Source organism: Barbus barbus (genome assembly GCF_936440315.1).
Source record: "Barbus barbus genome assembly, chromosome: 22".
NCBI classification, from domain to species: domain Eukaryota; kingdom Metazoa; phylum Chordata; class Actinopteri; order Cypriniformes; family Cyprinidae; genus Barbus; species Barbus barbus.
Genome location: NC_136750.1, coordinates 7,610,895 through 7,628,579, shown reverse-complemented (window position 1 = coordinate 7,628,579; position 17,685 = coordinate 7,610,895). Strand labels below are relative to the sequence as shown.

At 38.8% G+C, this 17,685-nt stretch overlaps 1 pseudogene across 1 annotated transcript; it reads left to right on the top strand.

The window, feature by feature from the left end:
* The first annotated feature begins 4,334 nt into the window (after positions 1-4,334).
* LOC306888262 (long-chain specific acyl-CoA dehydrogenase, mitochondrial-like) lies at positions 4,335-17,685 on the top strand (annotated as a pseudogene). Its single transcript has 12 exons — positions 4,335-4,510; positions 4,580-4,717; positions 5,512-5,676; positions 5,841-5,908; positions 6,766-6,988; positions 7,062-7,171; positions 7,994-8,098; positions 9,611-9,652; positions 12,141-12,241; positions 13,548-13,630; positions 16,617-16,736; positions 17,672-17,685. The product of its transcript is annotated as a long-chain specific acyl-CoA dehydrogenase, mitochondrial-like (transcript).

Below are 17,685 nucleotides of genomic sequence, written 5' to 3'. Positions count from 1 at the left end.
GAGCAGTAAGGATTATAGTGTTCCATATTTGTCTTAAATCCACTTTGAGATTTCTTTTACACATTCAGTATTTGCAATACTTATGTACGCTAATCAAGGCATCACCTTTCACTGTGTATGAGTTGATATGTTTCTATTCATGTATGTTTGCAGCAGACAGCTCTGCGTCTGAGTGAAAGTGGAACAGAGGTCATTGGGCTCTTCTCTGTGAGTCTGAACACAACAGGCTCTTTGTTCAGATTCTTCATTAGCACTGCTCCACATGTTCTGCACTGCATCAGCCTCTCAGCCTGGGACACTCATGCATCATTAGGAAGACCAGGCTTTTCTTAAAGTAATGCAGCTGATATTACAGCCAGTGAGTTGAGAATTCAATGAGACAGCATTGATAAAATAAAACACAAGGGTATTCACAAAGATGCAACACAATAATAATAATAATAAAAAAAAAAAAAAAAAAAATATATATATATATATATATTATATACTTGCATACTCAGAAACTGCTAGTAAAATTCACAAATCTTTACGAAAAAATAAGGGGATTTTTGATGTTTATTATTGATGTCCAGTAGAGGGCACTAATGTCTTGGAGAATAAAAGGAAAATAGAAAGACGACGTGGATATTATCTCTACCACAGGGATTATTAGACATCGTCCTAGAAATATGAAATTCTTTCATTTTTTACAATACATTTTTTTCACTATAATTCCTTGTTGCAATAGTGAAGTGAGGAAGCTTCTTGAGGAAATTTCAAATTGGTAGCGAAAATGTTACATTTGTCTTGGCAATTATCTTGGTGTGAAGAAACTCTAGAAAACAGGTTGTACAAATTAGATGTGACCTAGCATTAAAAAACAGGATGACAAACTGAACAAACTTCAACATTTTTAATGTGCGTTAACAAAAGCAGCCTACCCTTGTTAGGTCTATCTCTGCTGTAGAGCGGGGGTCACCAAGTTCGGTCCTGGAGGGCCGGTGTCCTGCAGAGTTTAGCTCCAACCCTAATCAAACACACCTGAAGCAGCTAATCAAGCTCTTATTAGGTATACTTGAAACTTCCAGGCAGGTGTGTTGAGGCAGGTTGGAGCTAAACTCTGCAGGACCGAACTTGATGACCCCTGCTGTAGAGTGTTATAGGCTAGCTGTTAGTGCAGGGTTTGGCTTGTTAGTTTGTCCCAGTTATCTGGAAGTCTGTTTATATATGTTGTAACTACACCATTAAGCATTGACTATTCTGCAAAAGGCATTTAATTATATACAGGGCTCAGAAAACGTGCAGATAGTATACACTAAAATAGTGTTTCAGTGACATTCAGTGGCAAACAATTACTTTCAAGACCAATTCACGTGTTTAAATTTTTTATAATGTTTTAGAATATTTCTAGTGTATTACAGCAAGGACTATAGAATACCCTTAAAGAGACTTTTTTACATTTACGATGCATTTGCTAAAAATCAGTAAGAAAACTGGTAGGTGTTGTTACTAAAACATTGCTGTAGAACCCCCCACCCCCCCGCCCCCAAGAAGTACCTCTAAAAATATTAAATATATTTTCTTTTTAAAATATAGCATGTAAGCTTAATAAGGTCCACCAAACAATTCACGTTATTATTATTCCTGTTAACTTCTACAGTAAAGAATATATTGATATGAAATTATGTCATAAATCCTTGCCCCCACATTATATATTTGCAATAAAATATATTTTTCAATATTACCAATGTAATCAGAAATGTTGCATTTACATTATCATAATGACAAATAAGGAAGGCAGCTATATATAAAATTGTGGGAAAGAGGAAAAAATGATCTCATTGTAGTTTTGATGTAACATAACATCCTGAATGGTTAAAAATAGCAAACAAAAAGGGTTAAGCAGAGAATTAATATGTGCATTTTCAAATTACATTGGTGTTTCTTACATGTATTTAAAGTTTTTGAAATTAGAATACTAATAATTACAAAAAATTATAATGGTATTATGCTTTTCTGTAAATGGACAGTTTTGTCTTTTATGGTACCTTGGAGTACTGAATATGGTTGAATATATTATTAAACAGGATGATATTGTCATGGTGCACACACGAGGGAGGAACCAGGAACACGCAGACGAGGATATAAACTCAAATAACACACTTTACTGGGGACATCAAGGCAGGGCAAGACAAGGCAGAGCAAGACACAGACATCAAACACCGGGGATAACGAGTAGACCAGACAGCACGAAACTCAACAGGCAGGAACTTAAATACACACGCTAATGAGACGAACACGGCTAGACAAGAATTAACTGATGATTACATATGACAAGGACAGGAAACAAACCAAATATGGGCACAAGGGGCAGGAACACATGACAGACACACAACAGTTCCCTGACATAACTCCCCCCTCCCGAAAGGCTCGTCCCGAGCCTTAACAGTTCCATCGGGGAGGGGGGGTGGGCGCTCTGGAGGCCTCTCAGGACAGACACGGACCACAGGACGGGGACCTCCAGAGCGGAACAGACAGACAGGACCCATGGCGGAGCAGGGAGCTCAGGAGGCCATGGCAGGTGGTAACTGTGGCCATGGCATCCTTCTTCGGCCCACCCACTCCACCCAGAGCTCTACTACCCCCCCCCCAAAATTTCCATGGGGAATCCAGGGGGTATCAGGAGCCCTCCGGGGCTAGACAGACAAAACAGTACAAGACACGACAGAAACCCTCCAGGGTCAGACAAACACGACAGGACATCCCACAGGAACCAGAAGCCCTCCTGGGCTGGCTAGGAAGCCGAGTCTTCCTCTGGGCATGACGAGGAGTCAGGGGCCCTCACAGGGTCCCTCAGCAACCTCATCCACTTCTGCGACTGGGGGGGCAAGCGGCTGCGACTGGCCTCCATGGCCACAACTCAAGGAGCCGCCTGCCCCAGACGAGTCTCCATGGACAAGACATGACACGACAAGGTAAGTTTAAAATGTTCCTGTGGGCACAACGAACACAAACACGGCTCTCCTGGCCGTGACATGTGGACTTGATCCACGGAGAGGGTATCGGCGACCGGCAGGCTTGCGTCAGCGGCAATCCGGTGGGCTTGAGTCAGCGGCAATCCGGTGGGCTTGAGTCAGCGGCGGACCGGCGGGCATTGAGTCAGAGGCGGACCGGCGGGCATTGAGTCAGAGGCGGACCGGCGGCGTGCACAGGGGAGCCGCGGACGGCGGCGTGAACAGGGGGAGCCGCCGACGGCGGCGTGAACAGGGGGAGCCGCCGACGGCGGGTTGGCTTTCCCCGCGGACGGCAGCGTTGATCTCCCGCGAACGGCGGGCACGGTGAAGCCGCCGACGGTGGGTTGGCTTTCCCCACGGACGGCGGACTTGGGTGAACCGCAGGTGGCGGCGTGAACTCCCGCGAACGGCGGGCTCGGTGTGCCGCGGACGGCGGCGTGAACTCCCGCGAACGGCGGGCTCGGTGTGCCGCGGGTAGCGGCGTGAGCCGCCGACGGTGGGTTGGCTTTCCCCACGGACGGCAGCGTTGATCTCCCGCGAACGGCGGGCTCGGTGAAGCCGCCGACGGTGGGTTGGCTTTCCCCACGGACGGCGGACTTGGTGAACCGCAGGTAGCGGCGTGAACTCCCGCGAACGGCGGGCTCGGTGTGAGCGGCGAGGTTGGGAGCCGCGGACGGCGGCGGATATCTCCTACTATCGGCGGGTTGGATGAGCCGCGGACAACGGCCAACTTCTCCCGCGATCGTCCGACTGAAGGCTCGCGGCCAGCGGACTCGCGGCACTCGCGGTAATCCTGCCGAACTCCCACGCCGATTTGCCGTGGGCTAGGGCAGAAGGACGAGTGGCGACTTCCATGCCGCGAGGTACAAACAAAACAGGAACAAATAAAAACTTTTCAAAAAACGGAAAACAAAACAAGGTGAAGGGGCGCCGCTTACTGTTTGGGTCTGGTCTTCTGTCATGGTGCACACACGAGGGAGGAACCAGGAACACGCAGACGAGGATATAAACTCAAATAACACACTTTACTGGGGACATCAAGGCAGGGCAAGACAAGGCAGAGCAAGACACAGACATCAAACACCGGGGATAACGAGTAGACCAGACAGCACGAAACTCAACAGGCAGGAACTTAAATACACACGCTAATGAGACGAACACGGCTAGACAAGAATTAACTGATGATTACATATGACAAGGACAGGAAACAAACCAAATATGGGCACAAGGGGCAGGAACACATGACAGACACACAACAGTTCCCTGACAGATATATCAGTGGTAATAATATTTTTATAATATTTGAAGAACTATAGCAAAGGGGTTAATTTGGTTCCCAGAATGCAGCATGCGGCGGTCCAGCATGAAGAAACAGCAGCACCTTTTCGACCTGAAACTCCCATGGCCAAGACATTGATGGACATCGGCACTAGACGGATCTTCTCAGAGGAGCATGACCTGTTTCGTCAAAATGTGCGGCGGTTCTTTCAGGAGGAAGTTGTTCCACATCACGCTCAGTAAGTCACCGGTTCATCACTCTCTCATCCTGAATATGATGTAATAGGTTTCAAAATGCATGCACATAGGTGGGAGAAGGATGGTGAGGTAAGCAGAGAGGTTTGGAAAAAGGCTGGAGAACATGGATTGCTGGGAATATATACACCTGAGGAGCATGGAGGAATAGGAGAGGACCTCCTGTCTGCTGCTATAGTGTGGGAGGAGCAGTGAGTAGCCCTGCCTTCAGTTGTCTTTCATAGTAACTCCTGCCTTACCTGTCTGATCCTACAGTGGATTGGGCAAAAATCATGAGTGTGAATTTCAATGGGACATCCCATAGGAATTTAAATTTGAATGACAGGAAGAGGAAATTACTGAACTGTAATTCAGTCAAATTTATCATAGTTATATAACAGGAGTTATGCAATAAAATATAAAATAAATTAATTGGACTGATTAGATATGTTTCATGTTCAGTCCTGTCAAAAAGTTACCACACTCATCAAAGCAAATTTAAATTCTGCTACCACAAAACAACACAATATTTCCTCCATATCCTGCTCTGAAAGTGTAAAATAAAAATCTATTAAATGTAATAATAAAACTAAATATTGAATAATAGATACATACAGTATATATGAAATACATTTAAGCACTGATTATTGATATCATCAAATGTCTCAGGAAATACCTCTTCATCTGCTTGATGATTATTTAAAAATAAACTTCACTTTGAAATGCATCACAATGTGGTAGCAAACCAGTCATATGTTTTAATCTTACAGCAGTCAGTTTTTTTATTCTACTTCCTTAAATTCAAATTTGAATTCCATTTCAATGTTGTGCTTGCTGTCTCAGTTCAAATTTATAATTGAACTGGAGTTTCAGTTCTTGCCGTTTCAGTTTGAATAAAGCACAACCCTGAATGTATAGTAATGTATATGATTAGTTAGTTTTTTTCTTGGCTTTGTGTGTCTGTGTGTGTAATGTCATGGGTGTTCTGGCTCTGTTTGCGTTGTAGAATGTACTGTAACTGCAGTGGTCCTGGGTTCTCAATCCATTCTGAGATTGTAATGCCTTATGTCAGTCACTATGGCTCTAAGGCTCAGATCGAGCACTATATTCCACAGATGACTGCTGGGATATACATCGGGGCCATCGCTATGACAGAACCTGGAGCCGGCAGGTGGGCTTCAGTGCAGGCATGACATTAAAGAATAAATTATACTTTTAAAGAAACAAAGACACTAACTCCCAGGGTGCATCACATTTTCATGATTGCAGAGTCAATTAGTGCATCATTTGTTCCCTGTGTCGTCCTGGTTCACATGTTTAATTTTCTCTCTGAAGTGACCTTCAAGGACTGAAGACGTTTGCAAAAAAAGCATGCAACTGACTGGATTCTTAATGGAAGCAAGGTACGAACAATGGCTTCTGATGCAGAATTGTTTTCTATCAGTCAGTCAATTAATAAAACTGTTCATGTAGCATCTATCAAACAAATTCAAATGAAAATAGCACAAAAAGTTTATAATAAAAAAGTAAAATAGAATAGAAATAACTGATTATGATAGAAATAAATATAAAAGCTAGACTAAATAAATGTATTTAATTAAAATATACAAAATTAAAATATTTTTTAATTTAGGATTGAGGTAGAATTTAAAATGCTATTCAGCTTTAATTCTACTGTGTGGAACAGCTTTAGTTTTTTATTAAATCAGTTTTAAAATCAGTGGCAGAATATAGCAAGCAATGGGGAGTGATGTACTATAGCAAGTATTCAGAAGCCAAAAAAAAAAAAAAAAAATGTAGCATACTTGTTTTTGTTTTCCTCGCAGATACCTGATCTAATATCCATTCTTTTCTCCTGAAAGTAGCCAGCTAAACTTTCACATGATTAAAAGTTCAGTACTGTTGTTAATATTCAGTAGAATGTTTGTGCTTTTCTCTAAAAAACCATAAATGTCATAAATTAGTCCACAAAATTCTTACACTGTTTTTCAAGTCATTAATTTTCTAATGAGAAACAGACTGAAATTTAAAGGGGTCATAAATTGCATTTTTAAAAAAAATAATGTTCCTTGAGGTGCACTTATAATGTTGCTATGATTTTTCATCAAAAACAATCATAATTTAAAAACAAATACATTAATAAATAACTTAAATAGAGTGATTCTTCTGTCTATTAGTTGGTTAGTTATTTTCAATTGTTTTGAATATTCCATCAGGTTTTGTTAAATCACATTCTTGTTCTTCGGTCACTTTCTCTCAGGTGTTCATCACTAACGGCTGGATGAGTGATGTGGTGATTGTTGTTGCTGTAACTAACCGTGAGGAAAAGACAGCAGCTCATGGAATCAGTCTGTTCCTGGTTGACAACGGCACTAAGGGCTTCCAAAAGGGCCTCGAACTGGAGAAGATCGGACTCAAAGCTCAGGTTCCCCTTAAAGCTTTCCATATACACAACTTCTGTTTAAATGCAGTTGCCAGTTTGTGTAAGAGTTTGCTTAGAATTTATTGAAATTAAACTTACATTATAGTTTAACATGGATTAATAAAGAGGTCTAGTTATAAATGTACTGGGTATTTGTTTCTGTGAGGATGTGCGTTTGCCCGCTGAAGCTTTGTTGGGTCAGCTCAATAAGGGATTTTATTATCTGATGAATGAGCTGCCACAGGTATAAGAGTGAGAGCACAAATCTGCTGCTCTCTTTTGAGTTTTCTTATTATTATTCTAGATAATACTGTAACATATTTAATGGTTTGTGTGTGGGTAGTTGTATGATATATATATTCCATATAATGCTTTAAAAAGTAGTGTTCATAAACAACACAGTGCTGCTTTTTTAGAAGAATGTACAGAACATAAATGAGTATTATTGAGTTAATCTCTCGCTATTTCTAACAACCTGCTTTAGGACCCAGTCAATTCCCTCTCACACATTGCCTCCGTCTGTGAAGCTCTTTTGTACATGGATTGCATTGTCACATAAGATATCAAAATATGAGGGGATTAAGAGTCTGGGAATTTGAAAAGCTCTACAAATAGGCTCACGCCCTGTTAACATAGTGTTAACATAGTGAAGTGACATACTGCCAAGTATGGTGACCCATACTCGGAATTCGTGCTCTGCATTTAACCCATCCAACGTGCACACACACAGCAGTGAACACGCACACACAGCAGTGAACACACACACACACCCCGTGAACACACACCCGGAGCAGTGGGCAGCCATTTATGCTGCAGCGCCCGGGGAGCAGTTGGGGGTTCGGTGCCTTGCTCAAGGGCACCTCAGTCGTGGTATTGAGGGTGGAGAGAGCGCTGGACATTCACTCCCCCCACCTACAATCCCTGCCGGCCCGAGACTCGAACCCGCAACCTTTGGATTACGAGTCCGACTCTCTAACCATTAGGCCACGACTTCCCCCAGAATAGTTATAATGAACTATAATAGGAAAAGGGATGGATTTCTGTTTCTTTCTATGTCATTTTGCAGGAGCGCCTTCTTATAGCAGTCATGGCTCTTGCCAGCTGTAAGTTCATGTTTGAAGAGACAAGGAACTGTGATGCAGCGGAAGGCAAGACCATTGCTGACCTGCAGGTAAAATTTGATTATTCATTACTTTTTTTTTTTTTATATTTGACATTTTTAACCCAGTATTCCTAATTTTTGTTGATAATGATTATAATATTTACATTTTTATGGGAAAGTAAATAAAAACTACAGAAAAATGGTTCCTTTGACCATTTCTGAAGAAGTGGTACTTTTCTAACAGACATAAAACATAATTGTATGTTCAAAAATAATTAACTAATCATTTAATTTTTTGTTATCAGTAAATAAATAATCATTAACATACAGTTTTATCTATTATATCAGCTCTGCATTATTTTTCAATGTAAACAATGAAGCTTTTCTATTTTAAGATGAGAATAAACTGTGCTTCCTTTGTATCTAAAGTCTCTCCATCATACAGTTTACCCCATTTCATGTTAGCCTACAGAAAATATTTCTGGAAACTATAAACAAATAATAACAATAATTGATAGAAACACATAGTTAATCCAAAAATTGCTTATACAGTAAATTCCTGAGTCAATGTTGTCCTGCATATATATATATATATATATATATATAAAATGTACAATTCTTGTACCAAAAACTGTCATTATGTATTTTATATTTATATATATATATATATATATATATATATCTTTTTTCTTTTCTTTTTTCTGGTGTCTTTAAGACTTCTATGTAAATGCCCATTTCACATGTGAGGTACAGCACTGTTGTTGAGACTAATGTAGTTTAGATCGGTACCGTTCTCTTTTAATAGCCTAATTGAATGGTTCACGTAACAATATGCACTGAAATGTGTTGAATAATCTATTAGGATTACACTGAAATGATCAGGGAACAAAATACACATCAATTTCAGATTGACCTGCAGAGTTGCAGGTTCTACAATCTACCAGCAAGAGCAAAAGATTTTGTGAACTTTGACACATTTTACTCTTATCGTTAGTTCTTGTGGAGATTAGTATCTTTCCCACTTTATTATCTTGTGACTGGGCGGACCAAGTTTCTGAACACTACAGGTGTTGTTGATATGTACAGTAAACGTGAATGGCTATAGTTTTTGATGACAGAAAACTAGCCATTTCAGAACAAGCCACAACTTGGTTTTAATAAAGTAGCTATTTATATAGTATGATTGTTTTCATATAATTTTTTAGATATTTATTTTTTTCTATTAAAAAAAAGAAAAGAAAAAGAAAAAAAAATATATGGTATGACCTCTTTAAAAAAAAAAAAAAACTTTCAGTTTTCAGTATTAAGTTTCTCTGCCAGATCCTCACAATTACTTTCCTCATTTGTTTAGTGTGCTTTTAACCTCACATAAGGTCACGGCCACATACTCACTTTGTAATTGTATCCCTCCATCCTGCCTGCGCAGTTTGAGACAGATGCTCAGAGAAATTGAATAAGCTCCATTACACTGTTCATTTATACATATAGATAGATAGTAGAATCAGTGAGGGCTAAACCAGGTTTGCACTAATAAAACCTCATTATCATCAGAACTATAACTGATCATCTACAGTCTTTCAGGTGGTGCAGCACAAACTGTCAGAGTTGAAGACCGAAATCTGTGTAGGCCGAGCATGAAAAGAAAAAAGATGAAAAGAAAAAAAAATGACAGATTTTTCGAAAAGAAAAAAAAACAAATCACAGATTTTTCGAAAAGAAAAAAATCACAGCTAGCGATGCCTGTCCAGGCCGCAAATAGGGGCAAAGTTTAAGAAAATGTCATGTAGTGTATTGTAGATATAAGTGAAGTGAAGTGAAGTGAAGTGAAGTGAAGTGAAGTGACTTACTGCCAAGTATGGTGACCCATACTCGGAATTCGTGCTCTGCATTTAACCCATCCAACGTGCACACACACAGCAGTGAACACACACACACCGTGAACACACACCCGGAGCAGTGGGCAGTCATTTTATGCTGTGGCACCCGGGGAGCAGTTGGGGGTTCGGTGCCTTGCTCAAGGGCACCTCAGTCGTGGTATTGAGGGTGGAGAGAGCGCTGGACATTCACTCCCCCCACCTACAATCCCTGCCGGCCGGAGACTCGAACCCGCAACCTTTGAATTACAAGTCCGACTCTCTAACCATTAGGCCACGACTTCCCCGTGATTTTGAAAACAAAACTCCATCATGTTTTACTGTTAAGATCCTTGGTTTCATAATGTTTCAAAATTCTGATGGTTTGTTGGTCTTGTGAACCCTTAAAATAGTGTCTAACTTACTAAATTTACTAAACTTACTGAATTTACTAAATGCAAAAATACAAAAAGGAGAGTAAAAGTGAATTGTTTCTAAATGGAGTAGTTTGCCAAGCCTTTCCTAAAGTTACAGTCACATTTACCAATGCTTGGTGAATTTTTGTGGGCAAAATCCAGTTGTTTCAATGGGAATGTGTGACAGTGTTAATTTCGTTGACGAAGACGACAACGAAAAATATTCGTCGATGAACCTTTTTTCTGTGACTAAGACGAGACGTCGACGAGCTAAAACTAATATCTGATGATAAAAACTATGACGAAATTTATGCGACGAGACGGGACTAAAATGTTATTTGAGAACTACCAGACATTCAAAATACATCCTATAGGCTAAGTTAACTGTCTTGTCTTTCAAAATGTGCGTCTCTGTCATTGGATAAGGGGCGTTTGCATATCTAGTCTCAGTATGGCAGCCGCAGTGGACGGATAGGCTACCAAAACGCGAACTAGCGATCTGAAACAATGGCCTCAGCACCCGAGGGGTTAGGGAGTGGGTGACCAGACGTCCCGTTTTTCTCACAATTCATTGTCGATTAACTTAAAGTCAGTGAAGGTGTGATAGGCGGAAACGCGCTGATAGAAGTGCTTTCTCTCGCGCGCGCTCCACTTATACAGTTCTCATACAGCGCGCGATCAGTTCTCAGCGCTCAAACACACACACAGCAGTCCAAATGCCTCTCATGTAGAGTATCTCACGGAAATACAGTCCGTTATGGTTTAAGTGAGCTTAAACAGGTGGGTGAAAACTGAATGTATGTCAGTAGGCTATTACATACATACCTTCCGTCTTAAATGGACAGCATTCCTAATTATCTGTCATAAATGTTAACCAACAAAATATTTTAAATAAATGTATACTTGTTAAGTAAACCTACTATATCTGGAAAATGAGTTTAATTTATATTTCTACCAAAAAATTCAAATTTATTCCAGTTTTTCCAAATTCAATCCTTGATTCAAATTTCTCATAACTAAGCTTAATTGATTTGGTCTAAAGAGAGAAGTATTGATGACTATTTTTGTTTGAATACTACATATAAAATAGCTACCAAAATAAATGTTGGTAACTGCAGTTTGACTAAAAGTAATGACTAAAAGTTGACAAAAATGCAATGACTTTTCGTTGACTAAAACTAGACTAAAACTATGATAGACTCAAATGACTAAAATGTGACTAAGACTATTAAGCATTTTCGTCTCAAGATAAAGACTAAGACTAAATCAAAAATGCCTGCCAAAATTAACACTGATGTGTGATATGGAGTTTCGCTTAAAAGCGAAAGATTTCCAAACACAGATGATCATTCAAATTCGCAGCGTTGACCATCAGAAAGCTTCTTTGTTTGAAAGTGACTTTTGTGTGAGCTGTACTTCATACATCTTCATACATACTGTACTTAATACATAATGAAATGAGTCATTTAGCTAAAAAGCAAGTGGTTTAATTGATTTCACTCTTATCACTACTGAACACTGTAGTACTGTCAAAAGCTGATGTATTTTGAAATTTGAATCTAACTGATCCATCATCCAGATCTCATTCCCCCGCCACATGTATTCTCATTCAAGTCGTTTCACTTAGAAATGCATCACAGTGCAACAGTAATGTCAGTTGTAGCTTCCATTTCATGCTGACTGATTGTGACAATAATGGCAAACAACAAGAGATTTTAAAAAGCGCTACCGTTTTGATTCATTTTATGTAAAGCTTTGCATGCCTGATGATGTCTATAGAAAGCACCACTTTTCTTGCATCTTTTTGCACACTTAATGTTTTACCAGTTTTGTGTGACAAAGACTTTTTTCCTCCCTAGGGCCACAGATTTGCAGAATAGAGTTGCTACTCAGTACCTGCAGCTTCAGGGAGGATGGGGCTACATGTGGGAGTATCCGATAGTGTATGATCAGCGCTTATAGGCATTTGCACTTGTAACCAGAATACTGTAAGATATTGGTTCTGTCACAGTGACGGCATGCAGTTGTTAAAGGTTTAGTTCACCTACAAATGAAAATCCTGTCATGTAATTTCAAATGAATTTCTTCTAAAACGAAAGGAGAAATTTACAATGTCAGTGCTGGAGCATGATTGCTATATATTTAATACAGATTTTTGTATTTTCCTTCATAAAGTATGTGAACAATGTGAATTGCATTAATCTGAGGGAAACACTGCTGCCTTTTCAAATGCATTTAAAATGCACGCGTGAATGCCATAACTTTGACAGAGCTGCATAAGATAGCGGCGGTGCAATCTATTTGTGTGAAAACATTTTTAAGTTTAAGTCATTCACTGAAAATCACATTACTTTGAGGAGCTTGACATCTTGTTTTTTCTTGACTGTTATTCTGGTGTCCAGCAGAGGGTGTGTTTCTCTCAGCTCTGCAATATCACACCAACACAACATCTCTCACACTCTTTAAATAGGGCTAAAACTGGATTCATTTGCATTGTCATTTATAGAAGACCTTCTGTGTTTTGTGAAAGACATTTAAATATTTTTTCCATGGAAGCTACAGATTATGATTTCTGATTAGTCACTCTTGATAACTGCAGTCTGTTATATATTTGTATATTTTCTTGGCAGCAGATGCACCCTGTGTAGGTGTAAAATGCCTCTTTCAGAACCTCCCGGAATATTCATACATGACCAGTCTTTATTAGTGCATAGTGCAATATAAATACAGCTTTTAGAGATCATCTCACCCCCAAACGAGGAAAAAAAAAAAAAAGAGATATATATATATATATATATTTTTTTTTAAACCAGTGTTTTGGACTATTAAGAGTCTTTTACTTTCATGACAATATGAAGCACATTTTCCCCCCAAATTCTTATTTTTGTAATGAAAGATGAGTAAATTTCTAGTCTTCATTACTTTAATGTAAGACTACTTTAATTTAAAAATATATTATTTAAATTGTGAAGTATTCGTAGACATTAGCAGTATCTCTTATGTTTCAGTAATGAGAGTGATATTTTTTTTCTTAATGATAATAAGAATTTGAGGGGAAATGTGCATGCCATGAAATGTCACTATGTAAAAAATCTTAATGGTCCTAAAAATAGGCTTCAATTAATATAATTTGGAGGTGAAATATGACTGGAACATTCTTGAGATTCACCCAGCAAGATTTTGAGTCTTGACTCATAAATAAAATGCATTAGAAACATTTTAATGATTGTCTCGTGTGCTCTCTTTCAGGGCTTTTGCAGACTCCAGAGTTCAACCCATCTACGGCGGAACCAACGAGATCATGAAAGAACTCATCTCACGCAACATCGTTAGTACAAAATAAATGCAGGAAATATTAAAAAGATGAGGGTTGGATTTGGTGCCTCTTTTTTCTGTAACTGGAGTTTCACTGATTGTTGATTAGAAAAATGATCTCAGATGAGTTATTCAACGCATAGGCCTACAAAATGTTCAAGTCATGTGAAAGTCTGGTTATATCATATGACGTCTGTTTGTGACTCTCCTGCATGTATGGATATTTTAAGCAGCGTTTGTCTTTCAGGTGAACAGTTTGCACCACTAAATGCAGAGAAGTTGTAAAGTTCAGATATGTTTGTAGTGATTTGATTGTTTGATATGTGAATACCAACTTTGTATACTAAAGATATTTCTTTCATCTAAAAATGTGATTCTCTTTTCTTCAAAGATACCTTCAGGATACTAAAAACAGTCTGTGAATTTTAATCATGCACTGTTATGATTCGTGTAAACAAAGAGAGCTTGTCTAAGTGTGTGTGTAAGTTTAAGTGTGCTTTATGAGTCTCTGGTTGGATGGTGTGTTCATAGTGAGTCATGGAGCAGAGGTGGGTGTTCTGTGAGAGTTAGTTGGTGGGTGTTATAAAGAGATTAAAACCAGGGTGTTCAACTCTCTCTCCATCCCGCCCTCTTTCTGTCATGGGTGTAATTATAGAGCATTTTTCCTTTTATTCAAAGATATTCAAATATAGAGGCGCGCTATGAAAGTTCAGAGTAACTATAGATTAGACCGAGGAGAGAAAATCGTCTTTCAAAAGCAAGTTTGATGGTCGGTCAGAAGATCAAATCCTGTGTCCCAATGTGCCTACTTATACTACGCCCTTAAAGTATGTACTCTTTTGGTGAAGAAAGAGTACACACTTTTGAGACCATCCGGGGACCTTTGGCATACTATTTTCAACATACTATGCTTTGGGACACACTTACATACTATTTAGGATGGATAGTATGAACATTGGGACGCAGGGAAAGTTAAATGAATCGTTCTTTTGAGCTGGTATTTTAATGATTTGATCGAAGTGTTTCGAAAAGCGTTCGTAAATCACTATTGTATGAGAGAGAACAAAATGGAACAAAGCGCAAATACTGGAACAATAACCAAACCAAGAACAATATTTAAGAAAATTTTTCTTCCTAGTCAGTGAGAGGGAGACATTTTTGAGTGACCAATCGAACCAACAGTTTTTAAACAAACTGATTCCTTAAACTGAGTGTCTATTTATACTAAGTGCAAATAGCCCGCCTCGTTGGCAGAAGCTATTTACACTAACTCCGCCCACCAACGTGTGATTGGGCTGGTCAACATTACAAAAGACAGTCAAGCGGCACAGATGGTAAAACGTGTGTCATACTCATTTTGACGCGATCGACCCGGGTTTGAATCCGCCTTTTGGCAAACTGTTTTTCTCCCTTTTCAAATTTCAAATCACATCAAAAAAGCATTTCTTTTCAATAAAAATGAAGGAAATAATAAAAAAACTTGAAAATAAAGTATCGGGTAGGTTACTGTCCCAATATAAGATGGCATCCATTTAATAATATGAATTAAAATAAAAATTTACACTCAATAAGTTATTATTGCATACTGTTTTATAATGCACTACAATACTGAGGTGCAGATAATTGCCACTATTTGTAACATTTAGTATAAATAGCAGAAAATCCTGCTATTTTAACATCTAGCTATTTGCACATAGTGCCTTCATTAAACGAGTCTAGCTTTAATGATATCCTCTATAAAACTCCCTTCCTCTAGGGTTGCCAAGTCTGTGGTTTTCATGTGAACTTTTGCAGCTTTTAAAGTGTTTCTCTGGGTTGATTTTTGTGTGTTTAAGGTTTGATATACTGCATAAATATATTTGGCTGAAATACTTGTGTTGCCACAAGTAGGGAACCTTTAAGTTGTGTTTATGACCACTAGTGGTTATCAATTTGCATAACGGTGACCGTATTTAAATATGCACTTTAGGTATGGGAATTGCATTATTTTACATTTTTGGGCTAGTTTTTGCAGACCTGGCAACCCTGTGTATCCCTACTGCTTTGAAGCACTGTCATTCATCTTAGTAAGGCTCCCATGTTAGTGCACACTGTGAGGGGGTGTTTGAGTGTGTGAATTGATTTGTAACCTGTTGATGTCTAATAGCCTGTCATGTCTTTCTGTTCTTTAATACCACAATTATTTAATTTCTGGGCGACTCGACCCAGTGCAATCTGCCGCGGCAGCTAAATTTGGGCTCTCAGTCGCACATTCTTGATCTGTGAAGCCACTGTGTGGGAGATCCTGAGCTGTTAGAAAAATTTGTGCCATTCCTCATTAGCAAGCCTAGGCAGAGTCTGCTTTTGTATGTCACTTTTTCTGTGCTAATTTTGGTGGGCATAAAAAAAAGGTTTTTAGTCCATACAATAAAAGTCAACTGGCTTCAAAACAATGATAGCACTAATTGATTTTCTTTGTATGGGAAAAAAATAAATAACCTGAGACATTTGTTGTGTTCTCTTTAAAAAATAATTCTTAAGCAGTTTATGGTTAAGTTTAGTTCATTCTCCAGAAATTGGTTACTGGCAAAACATCTGCTTTATTACAGAGTACAACAGTCGGCTTCCTGAAGTAAAATCTTATTTTCTCTGTAGGGAAATAGATTTTTAGCGATAACTTATAAACCTTTAAAGAAAGACCTACTGTGAGTTCCAAGGTTCGTAATCAATGGTATATGCTTTTTATTAAAGCCATCCATTCACATTATTATTTTATTATTATTTATAAACTTAACATATTATTTCTATAGATATAATCAACAACTTTGAATATTTATATTTCTCCATGGTTTTTAATATGATGCTTCATGGGTGTTATGGAAGGAGACTAACACAGAAGGTTAGAATCAATAGTGGATGTTCATTAATGGCAATAGAGGCTGAATGGAGAATGGCAGGTAAACTGTTCAATGGATGAGTTCACGGGTTAATCGGGGTTTGTAATATGAATTCTTGCTCTTACAGGAGTTTGTGGAATAACTGGCGGCTGGATCGATGACAGCACACACCTCACCGAGGTATATACGACGGAGCTGGTCACTTGGAGACAAAGGAGGAGACAGACGTTGGAGCAGATTACAGGAGGTAAGTACACGAGGAAGGTAAAGATATCAATCTTTCGCTGGAGTAGCATAAAGAGTCCACTTCATACAAATGAGACCAGATACTGGAGTGAAGTGAGGTGTGTGCTTTTGAAGCAGTCTTGATGAGGGTGCAGATTCAGAACAGGTGCGTGCAATCAGAACACCGGTGAAGGAGTGCGCTGTGATTGGGTGGTGAGCGAGCCTGGCCGATCCGTGACAATGGGATTGTAGATCTTCCCTCACTAAAGGTGTTAAATACAGTGTAAAAGTGTGTAATGTTATCATTCACCTTGTAACTAGTTGGCTTGGTTCATTGCTTATAATGCTTTAACAAAGACATTTTAAATTGGAAAAATGAATGGAAACTAATGTCGCTGCAAGTATAGGTGGGCACTAATGCATTCTTTAATGGAATACATTTTTTTTTTTTTTAGATGTTATATTTAATTTTATTTTCTCAGACTATGTGGCTACTTTTGAATGACTGTCAATGGAGACACACTGTAATTATGTAGTTACAACATCTACCAGCAGGGACTAACTGGACCAATCTAACCAGCCAAACCTTGACCCCTTGGCTCATACAGCTATGACAGGGAATTTGGACCAGTGAGCGCTTAGTCACTTTTAAAAGTGAATGAAAGGCAAGTAATACAGGAAATGTTCACCAGATGTTTGTCATTAAAGTGTCATTGTCTTGCTTTCCATTTCTGTATTAATACTTTTTAAATCTGGCCTTTCAAATACATAGAAATGTCAGTCTGTTCTCTTCGTTTTGTGTTCAGTAAAGAGGAATTAAAACTCTTTATGTTAATAGAAAAGGACGTTTTAAAACGCTGACAGATAGTTAGTAAATGGTGAGTCCTCTTCTCTAATTTAAAAGGATCATACAGAATTTTCAAGAACTTCTTTGTGTTGTATGAAATGTGCTTTTAGTTGTGGTTGAATAG